Here is an 11,680-nt window from a genome sequence, read left to right on the forward strand (position 1 = left end):
TCCAAGTCAGTTAAACACTCTAGGACTCCATCAGTAAGAGAAAAAGGAAATAGGACTTCCTTTATCTTGTCTTGTGTCACTCCCTTAGTAGCGGGAATGGTAGAGCAATAGTCTGTGAAGACCTCTATATGCTTCCTCGGATCTTTACCAGCTACTCCTCTGTACAGGTTTCTCTCCACCAGATTAATATAGGAGGACCGAATATCAATGGTATTCCCGTCATCATCAGTCGAAAGCGTGAAACCTTTCTTAATAGAATAGCTGTCAGCTCAGAATGACTAGCAATGTTAGGCATCTTCGCAGATTTGGTTGCAGAAATAGAAGTGTCTTCCTCTAAAGACTGATCTTCTGCAAATGTAAAGTTTTCAAGAACAGGTTCAAAAGTACTCAAGACTTCCTCTCGACGATTCTCTCGCAATAAGTTTTGTCTACGAAGAAAAGTCCTCTCTAGTTCAGGATCAGTTGGTACTAACTCTGACCTGTTGGACCTGGGCATAAACAGAACTAAGAGAAAATAATAAGAACAGTCTCAAGGAATTAAAAGTCCCTTCAGACAAAGACAAACTAAAATAGAACAAGCAAATAAAATAGTTGCCTCCCCGGCAATGGCACCAAAATTTGACACAGCTGTCGCAACCCTATCAAAAATAAACCAACTGGCTCTAACTAAATATAGTAGAGGTAAGTTAGAGTGTATATTGTTGGTGAATTTGGTTGAGTATATATTGTTGGTTTTTGATGATTTGTTAGAGTGTTGTAGTAAGGGAAATGTGTTTGTGTTTGTAAACGGGGAAGATAGAAATGAGGTATGAAAGGATGACTCCCGTGTTTTAATGGAGTAGCAGGTAGGGACGTGCGTCCTAGATTCGGGACGGGCGGACTCTGCTTCATGATTTTGCAATTGCTATTTGGGGACGCCCAACCTGGCATCAGCTCGTGTGGGCTGAGCACTGGGACGCTCGTCCTGGTTTCAACTCGAGCGAGCTGCAGTGCAGTCCTTGGCTTCTTTGCTCCAAACCCCATGAGCTAAGGCCAACTCGTGGGGATCCTTTTTCAGCTATTGTTTATCCTTCATTTCCTATCTTTCCATCATTAGGTTACACTCCATAGGCTTGGCTAACCTAGGCAATTACTTCCCCACACTTGATCATTATACACTACACATTGCAAACACAATTAAAAACCCTCCCTCACTTGCTCTCATGTCACAAAATTCCTAGAACAAAGCATATATGCAATGCAAAAAAAAAAAAATGGAATGCACAAATTAAATGAAATGCAAGTTAAGAGGTTAGCATACTTACAAATGGTGGTTTTTGGAGGATTCCACCAAAATCTCCTTCATTTTGAGAGGTATCACGGGGGCAATGCACGGGCGTTGTTGATGTTGCTCAACACCTTATAGAAGTAATCGAAGCCTTGTTCACTTTCATGGTAGAAGTCTTGTGTAGACCTCGGTACATAGTTGCTTCCACTAGTGTAGGGACCCGAGTCAATGTTGTGGTGACAAGGGGCTACAAAGTCTTGATCTAGGGTCATAGCGTTTCCAATGTAAGGATTAACCAATCCGTCAAACTCATTATCCCATACACGATTTACTTCCCGTGCTTCTTCCCCCATGTTGAGAGGATTATGAGTTGGCAAGAGCAACTCCTCTTTCTTGTTGTCATAGCCAATGAGGCCTTCATTGATACTTGTCATGATGGGTGAGCCTTTCAAGCTCTCATTCTTTATATGAAAAATCTCATGCTCTCCGAATAAAGCTACTTCAATATCGTCCTTTACCTTCTTCCAATTGGGTCGTGTTTCCTTGCCCTTCTTGTTAGGATTTTCCTCTTTGACTTGGCCTTTAAATGGGATTCCACTTTCTTCTTTTCACCTTCCCGGTTATAATGATCAACCATAAAGCATGGTTCGTTCATCCCCTTTGTTATCGGTATATTAGAATCTTCCTTCATGTCAACGATAACAAAGTCCATCGGTATAAAAAACTTTTCAATTCTCACGGGTTCATCTTCCCATACCCCAAGTGGTTTCTTTGTTGTTCGGTCTGGCATTTGTAGAATCATATTAGTGCACTTGAGTTCTCCTACCCCTAGCCTTTTGCATACCGAGTACTGCATGACACTCACACTTGCAGCTAGATCACATAGTGCTTTGTTGATCGTGGTGTCGCCGATGGTACATTGAATGAAGAAGCTTCCCGGATCTTTGAGCTTAGGTGGGGAATTTCCTTGATGTATTGTACTACTTATCTTTATGAATGCGATAGTTTCCAAATTCCTAATGGACTTCTTCTGGGTAACAATATCTTTCATGTATTTTGCATAGGCCGACACATTGTTGATCAACTCCGTAAATGGGATGGAAACCTCTAAGTTCTTCACAATCTCCATGAATTTCCCAAGTTGCTCATCAAGCTTGGGCTTGTCTTGGCGACTTGGAAACAGAAGTCTAATCACAATAGGTTCTCTTTCAACCTCTTTGGCCTTTCCTTCATTTCTCTTTTTCAATGATTCATCGGTAGTTGGTTCCAATACCGTAGTATTTCTCCTCAATGGTTCGAACTCCTTCCTTTGTTCCATCACATCTCTTGGCTTGACACTTTCCTCAATAACATCCTCTTCAATCGGCTCCTTAGGTCCTTCATATTGTGTACCACTCCTCAAGTTAATGGCATTGTTGGTTTCAAACGTTGTAGGAGGATTACCTTGGGGAGGTAATTGTCCTTTTTGTCTTTGGGAATTCGAAGAGGCCAATTGGGTTATTTGTGTTTCCAACATCTTGGTATGAGCAAGGATATTGTTGATGGTAGTGTCTTTGGCTTGGATATCTCTTTGCATTTGAGTGAAGAAGTCTTGTTGGTTCTTTTGTATTTGAAGGACCGCTTTTTGGACATCAAAAGGTTGGTCATTAGTTTGATTGTAAGAGGGTTAGTTTTGGAATCCCTGGTTTTAGTTGAAAAAGGGTCTTTGAGTAGGATTTCTCATTGGAGGTGGGGTGTATGTTGGTTGAGGATTTTGAACATTTTGGCTTTTATATGAGAAGTTTGGGCGAAATTTGGTGTTTCCATTGTAAAAGTTGGAGTAAGGGGTGCCATTCTTGTATGCTTGGAAAGCATTCACTTGCTCATTTGTGCCCCACATTCTTGTTAATCATGTCCCAAAGTTCCACAATTCGCACATACTCCATTTGGAATAGAAGTTGTTGACACCATGGCATTGACTTGTTGATGTTTCTTGGGTGATTTAAAGGCCTCATTCATTTTGGCTATGGCCTTGTCAAATTTCAAGTTCATTGTGTCAATATGGGAGCATAATTGGGCACTCAAATCGGCACTCAATTGTGTGACGTAGTCAACTTCATGTCTCCCTCCCAAAGTAGCTTTTCTTGGCCTACTATATTGACAGTTGTGAACCGCCATCTCCTCTATCTAAACCCAAGTTTGGTTATCATCTACCTCGGTGAATCTTTCATTAGAACCCATGTTGAGCACATTCCTTGAGTCTTCATACAACCCATTACAAAATTGTTGGACTAGAAACCATTCGGTTAACCCATGATGAGGACAAGAGCGACATATATCTTTGAATATTTCCCATGCCTCATATAGAGACTCTTCATCTCTTTGCTTGAACCCGGTGATTTGGGCTCTTAACATGTTGGTTTTCTCCGAAGGGTAAAACTTCTTGTAAAAGGCAAGTGCTAACTTCTTCCATGAATCAATGCCAAGAGTGGCCTTGTCTAAGGTCCTCAACCATTGATTTGCGGTTCCAATCAAGAAAAAAGGAAACAATACCCATCAAATTTGATCTTGTGTTACCCCCATTTGGGAAATTGCATCACAATAGTCACAAAACGTCTGCATGTGTAGATGAGGATCCTCACTAGGCATCCCTTCAAATTGACTTCATTCGACCAATTGTAAGAATGCGTATTTGGCATTGAAAATACCACTTAAGTGTGGTGGTGTTGGAGTACCATTGATAGTTTCTCCTCGGTTGGTACGAAATGAGATGATAATTTAGGCAATGTAGGTTGATTTTGTGGATGGTTTGGAATTGGGTTATCCTTTCCTTGTCTTGTATAAGGGTTGGTAAACTCAATACTATCCGTTTGGATGATACCAATGTCCACAAGTTCTTCAATACCCACAATTATTGAAGTACCTCTAACGATTCTTCAAATATTTGTCAAAGTTCTCTCGATTTCGGGATCAATAGGCAAAAGACCGCCTTGTGATCTTTTAGACATGCAAAAATCAAACAACTAGAAAACAATTAAAACTACCTTGAGGAGATTGACTTCTCCAAGGTTAATAAAGACAGAACTAAAAATAACAAAAAGATAACAACTCAATTGAACAACGTCCTCGGCAACGGCGCAATTTTGATGCTAGCTCTAGAATTGTCGTCTATTATATGCCCTGAAATAATATTTGTAATCTCAACAAACTACTCTTAGTAGAGCGGTAAGTAGAGGTCGGATCCCAAGGGACGGGTATTGTATTCACTTATCGATTGTAAATAGCTATGTCTTAGTGTCACAATTTGGGTTGAGGTTGAGATTTGCAATTTTAACTACTTAACAAAAGGAAGCGTAAATAAATGAAAGAAAAGCAAAGTAAGAAAATAGAGTTTGTAAACAGTTGATTAAAACACTAGGGTGTCATGGGTTCATAAGGGAATCATGATGACATCAAATAAATAAGTTACATAGATGCAAGCAATTATTGTTGTAATGGAATCAAGTTAGTTTATATCTTACAATTCCTAGGGAGACTTAGGTCTCGGAGCCGAGTCGATCACAACTTTACAACACCTACATCGACTTGGTTCTCCCTATGCAACAATATGCATTGTCTAACATGCCTTGAGTTAGTTTATGTTTTACAAGTCTTGTTGAAAGGATAAAAGAATCATGTTAGTTTGTCAATCAAGCATTTCATCAAGCATAACATGTGCATAAGTTGAAATTACAACAAGAAAACATTCATATGAACTTATTAAGTATAAATCTACCCCATGATTAACTCCCCTAATCCCCCACTAACCCTAGTTAGGGAACTACTCACTCATTATCATGGAAAACATGTTAACAATTGATACGTGCATTTTATATAGTCCTTTTTGGCCTCTTATGCACGCATTTCTATGTAATTCTCGTAGTTTTATAATTCAAAATCCTCCGAATAGGCTACTTTGGTCTGGTTTGCCTAAATTGCATGAACGGACCAGAAAGTAGTGGAATCGTACCTTTTTCAGTCCCCTTAGCATGCATTTATGGAAATGGAAGTTTTGAAGCAGAATTGCTATGCCTCGGGAAGCGTAAAGGAGTTTCGGAAGCTAACCAATGAAGAAAATGAGCTAATTCAGTGGCTGGTACTCGATCGAAGGCCCTTTCTTTTCGATCGAGTGAGTATGGTGGTCCGTGGTGCTCGATCGAGTCCCTGCTGAACTCGATCGAGAAGTGGCATTTGGAGGTTACTCGATCGAACGCGCTTTCTATTCGATCGAAAGGAATTGCTGGAATAGTGCTCGATCGAGGAGTCTCAAATCACTCGATCGAGTACTTTGCTATATCACACGGGATTTTATTTTGTGTTAGACTTATTTATTATCTTAGTTTTGTTAACAAATATCTTCCTTATATAAGGTGAAGACGTCATTAGGTTAAAAATACTTCTTAATCTGATACTTTGCTCTTAATGACTGCTTAGACAATTTCCCTCCTTTTGCTGCGTTGCTTGGTTCTTATTGCCGGATCTCGAATTTTGTAATCTATCTTCACTCTTTACTCTTAATTTAATTTAATCTTCCTTTGCTTCTTTAATCTTCATTCTTAATTGTTGTTTTAATTATTTTTATTATTAGGTTTATGTTATTTCATATTTATTATCCTTATATCATGTCTCTTGTTGCTTCATCCATTATTATTGCTTATTTCATTATAAACTTGAGTAGCTAATCCCCTTATGTTAGAATTAGGGGAGCCATGGTAGTGAATTAATGATGTTGTGAATGAATTAGGAAGTTTACATGTGAGAACTGTTTTATAACAATATAATTGTAATCGTTTAGTTGAGTGCACGCTTCTAAACTAGTTAATTTGGTTAAATTCAGACCTAGATCGAGAGATTGGAATGAACAATCCTGTTATGAACAGTAGACTACTCTAATGAGGGCGAGAGCTAAGTTAGTTGTATTTTAGGGCAGAAAGTGGACCGAGAGGACCTTTCCCTTACCCTTCTCACATTAGACCGACTAAGGTTTTTATAACAAAATTGACTAATTAACATGGTGAACCGACATCCTAGCATTCTTCTCCTTATTTGATCACATCCCTTATTTATCTTTACTGTTTTTATTGCTCTTTTCTCTTTCCTTTAATCTCATTTAGTTGGTTAGAAAACAAATTCAAACACCCAATTGTTACCGTGACGGACTTAGATACCAAGTAAATATAATAGCCTCCCTGTGGAGTACGATACCCTGCTTACCACTACTATATTTATTAGTTGTGCCGGTTGGTTTATTTTTGATAGGGTTGCGACATCCGTGTCAACAATGATGTCAATCATCTTAACAAGTAAAGATGTAGGAATAAAGCAATAAGCAATAATTATGTAAGGAGTAAAGAAATTATACCAATCTTAAGATAAGCAAATGGAAAGGAAAGAATAATAGAAGAAAACTTTCATTGATGATGATAAGTTGTCAATTCTTCAATAAAAACCTAAATAATATTCAATTATCCAACTAGATCTAAGAATTCTTGAACAATAATTAAGGAAGGATTAAAGTGTAAACTCTCTCTAATCTCTAATTGACTTGTTTAATCTACTAATTTGTAACACCTCCACACAACAAGGTGCCTTACCAAGACCTCCTAATGCATGGAAGTGTTACCATCTCGGTTAACCGAAGCAATGTATATCAAATAGACCATAATAGAACATACTTAAATAAATAAGTTTACCTGAGTATATAACAAAAATCCCAAAATTGTTAAATAAAATACAAATGTTCCAAATCTAAAGCCAACTAAATGAAATATGAGTTCAAGACACAGCGGAAGACTTTAGTGACACGTGGTGACTCCATCCCAGCTATCCCTCGCGCAATCCATCTCATACCTGCACAATAACTGCTCTCCATCACCGAATGGATCACCACAGTTTTTAAAACAATTAACGGGGTCAGTTACTGATTACACAATACAAGATAAACAAAACAACAATATACACAATCACCCAACTCCGTCACATCACGACACACCTGGCTACACACTGAAGTGAGTAGCCCTGCCAGAATATCCATCGCAACAAAAATTCCACACCACCAGTGGGGGACCGCAGCCGTACCCACCAAATCCCCGCTCATCTATTCCGAGCGAAAACCCAAGTTCCTTAATGTGCACATCCCCTCCTGTAGGGGGTTCCACATAGGGTGAATCAAGTGTGTGAAGCCACTACCACAAGTGACTCCACTCAGCCGAGGACGCGTCTCGCGAACCACACCCAAACACATCCAACCAACTATACAACAACAATTACCAATTACAATACCAATATGATAAAGATCAATAACAATCACAAGCATCACCAAACAACCATCAAATACTATGTAATCAATAACCGAGTGGGGAAACCCTACCTGGAGAGGCAAATCACCAAGATCGTCACAAATCAGCTATTCAAAACTACTCCTCTACGAAACCACCTCCTATAATCACAATATCATATCATTACTATCTAACAATCACCAAAATCCCAAAATCCCCCAAAATACCGAATTTGGGTTTCAATCAAAAACACTGAAACGATATAAAAAATCGTACTAGAATCTTACCCACGATATGTGATGGTCTCAACGGCCTAAAGAACACAATGATCCGACGACTCTAGCCCTTAAGATTCGATAGCAATGTGAAGAAGAAAGCAACGTAACTTGTTTAACTCTTGAGAAGTTTCAGAAAAAGGTAAAAGTGAAAAAGAAACTGACGGAAGTGTTTATATATATTTCTCGCATTGCTAACAAAACCCGGCAAAATAACTCGTAAAATCGATTTACTCGGTCGAGTACATAACTTACTCGGTCGAGTGCCCCCTACTCGATCGAGTAACCCACTTACTCGATCAAGTACCCATCAGCAGCCCACTGTTTCGAAATCACAACTCACTTACTCGATAGAGTAAGCCTTACTCGATAGAGTACCCTACATTACAGAAAACCGTAGTATTACAGTCTTCCCTCCTTAAAAATGAATTTCATCCCCGAAGTTCAAACCCATACTCAAAAACAAAACTCAAACCGGTTCAAAACATACTAACTTAACCATGACACAACAACGCAACAAAACTCAAAACAAAACCCCAACCATAACTCAATCCAACTCAAAACAACTACTAACTGTACAAAACTAACATAAAACTATAACAAAACCTTATGTGATCATCTCCTACTCCCTAAAAGAAACACGGTTATGTCCCCGTAACCACACATACCTAATCAAAAAGAGACGGATACCGCTCTCTCATAGCCTCTTCCGCCTCCCAAGTAGCTTTCTCAACCTCATGATTAGACCATAGAACCTTAAGCAACACCGTTTCCCCGGACCTAGTTTTCCGAACCTTGCGATGAAGAATCTGTTTTGGTACCTCAAGATAAGACAAACATTCATCCAACTCGATGTTCTCCACCTCTAGCACATGGTAAGGATCACTCACATACTTCCGTAAATGAGACACATGAAACACATTATGTACACGATCCAAAGTTGGTGGTAATGCTAACTGGTAAGCAACCTCTCCCACACGATCCAAAATCTCAAATGGTCATATGAACTTCTGGCTCAGGCTCAGCTTCCGTTTCTTACCAAACCGCATAACCCCTCGCATAGGAGATACTTTCAGAAGAACCTTATCCCCAACCTAAAACTCTATGTCACGACAATGTAAGTCTGCATAGCTCTTTTGTCGATCCTGGGCCGCTTTCATCTTTTGTCTAATCACTTTAACCTATTCTATCATCTCCTGTACCTTCTATGGACCTAAAACCACTGCCTCAGCGCTATCATCCCAGTAAATCGGACTCCTACACCTCCTCCCATACAAAGCCTTGAACGGTGTCATCCCAATACTCGTATGGCAGCTGTTCTTGTAAGAAAACTTGATCAAATCAAACCTATCTTCCCATCTACCACCAAACTCCATCACACAAGCTCGTAACATATCTTCCAGAGTCTTGATAGTTCTCTCTGTATGTCCATCTGTTGTAGGATGAAAAGCAGTACTCATATTTAAGGTAGTTCCCATCATCTCCTGCAACTCTTGCCGAAACCGAGAAATAAACCTCGCATCTCGATCTGACACAATGTCCTTAGGGACTCCATGTAACCTCACCACATGTTTCCTGTATCCATTAGCCAACTTAATGTTACTCCATGTATCCTTCATAGGAATAAAGTGAACTAACTTAGTCAAACAGTCAATATCACCCATATCATGTTATTACCCTGCTGGCTTGACACGGCTGTCGCAACCCTATTAAAAATAAACCAACCGGCTCTAACTAAATATATTAGAGGTAAGTCGGGCATCGTACACCACAGGGAGGCAGTCATTATCCATTTGTATTCTAGTCTGTCACGGTCACAAAATGGGGGGGTTTTGATTTGTTTTAAATAAACTACTGAACTTAATGTAATGCAATAAGAGAAACAACAATTAAAATAGCAAAATGAAATAAAGATGTGATCAAATAAAAAGAGAAAAATGCAAGGATGTCGGTTCACCATGATATCACACAATTCTGCTAAAGGTAAGGTCAGTCGTTCTAATGTGAGAAGGGTAAAGGAAAGGTCCTTCAGGTCCGCTATCCGCCCTAAAATACTACTACCTTAGCTTCTGCCCTCATTAGAGTAGTATATTGTTCATAACAGGTCTATTCATTCCAATCTTCCGATCTAGGTCTGAATTTAACCGGATGAATTAATTTAGAAGCGTCCACTCAACTAAACAACTACAATTGTATTGCTATGAATCAATTCTCACATTTAAAACCTCCTAATCTAATTATGACATCATTTATTTACTATCATGGCTCCCCTAATCCTAGCACTAAGGGATTTAGGTACTCGTATTCATGATGAAACTAACAACAATAGAACAAGCAATGGTAAACATGGTAAAACAATGAATTAAACGAAGTTGCATAAACTGAATAGCGATTATAACAAACTAACAGTAACAAAAGACAAGAGAATTAAAGGAGCAAATGAAATTAAATTAAATAGAAAACAGTAAGAGAGATTACAAAAGTTGAGATCCGGAAAATAGAGAGCAAAGTAACGTCCCAAGAGAAATGTCTACTCAATGATTAAAAGTAAAAGTATGAGATGATAAAGTGTCTTAGACCTAATTAAGCCCCTCCTTTATATAGGCGGGATACTTATTTAACCTAAAATCGAAACTAGGATATTAAGTAAATAAGATTACACGAGAAAATCTCGCATCAGATAGCAAAGTGCTCGATCGAGTACTTTCAAACTCCTCGATCGAACACTCTTCCAGCAAAACCTCTCGATCGAGTACTTAATATACTCGATCGAGGACCTCCAGAATAACACCTCTCGATCGAGAACAGCAGGGTGTCGATCGAGGTCTTCTCTGCATCCATAAGTACTCGATCGAACAAATAGGTCAGCAAAACCTCTCGATCGAGTATACTGCTACTGAACTCAGCTATGATCCGTTGATTTGGCATATAAAACATCTTCACGCTTCCCGAGGCAAAGGCAATCTTGCTCCAATTCTTTCATCTAAAAAAATGCAGGCTAAAGGGACAGTAAAAGGCATGATTCGGCTACTTTCAAGTCTATTCCTGCAAATAAAGCCAAACGAACCAAAGTAGACTACTCGGGGCATTTCGTAGTATAAAACTACGAGAATTACATGGAAATGCGTGCATAAAAGGCTTAAAAAGACTATATAAAATGCACGTATCTGTTGGGATTCATTAATCTCATTTAATTACTTATTCAATAAGTGAGAAACTAATTTAGTCATAAAATTAGTATAAGATCATAAGCATGCAAAACATAATATAAGAGTAAAGAAAATCAGTTCCTTACATTGTTGTCTCGGCAAAATGGGCACTAGCAAGGTCACCTACCTTGCTAGATCTTGAGCTTTCCTTAGTGGATGAGCAATATTCAAGTGTAGAATCTTTCCCCAAGGATTGTACCAAGGCAACACCATTAATAGATTTTATTAACATAAGACTATTATTAATAAAATCCTACCGTAAAAATTGACACAAAATATGTATTATGCTCTTGAAAATTTCGGTTCAAGAGGAGGTAATTTTATGAGCTCTCTTTTCTTTTACAAAGTATAGAGTTAATTTTTAGCACACTCTAAAAATATCACATACAATTTTTGTGTGTTCTCATAGAAATAAATGAACGAAAAATGAGAACAATTCACATTATCTAGGGTAAGGGGGAACCAGTTTTTGGAGGGAGGAAAAAGGGTGCCAATGCATGCACATTTGCTTTTTCGGTTGTTCTATTCAAGGTGTAGGCATGCAACCCTATCATATAGAGGTTAATCACGATGCCTTCCACTAAACAACTCAATTAAGGCACACTAACCCTTATCCCTCTAAAATACACGACA

The 11,680-nt window shown here is 38.7% G+C and overlaps 1 pseudogene; it reads left to right on the top strand.

Annotated features, from left to right (window-relative positions):
• Positions 1–3,554: 3,554 nt before the first annotated feature.
• Positions 3,555–3,653, top strand: LOC141603618 (small nucleolar RNA R71; annotated as a pseudogene).
• Positions 3,654–11,680: the final 8,027 nt, after the last annotated feature.

This window comes from Silene latifolia, chromosome 9 (assembly GCF_048544455.1).
Source record: "Silene latifolia isolate original U9 population chromosome 9, ASM4854445v1, whole genome shotgun sequence".
Classification (NCBI taxonomy): Eukaryota; Viridiplantae; Streptophyta; class Magnoliopsida; order Caryophyllales; family Caryophyllaceae; genus Silene; species Silene latifolia.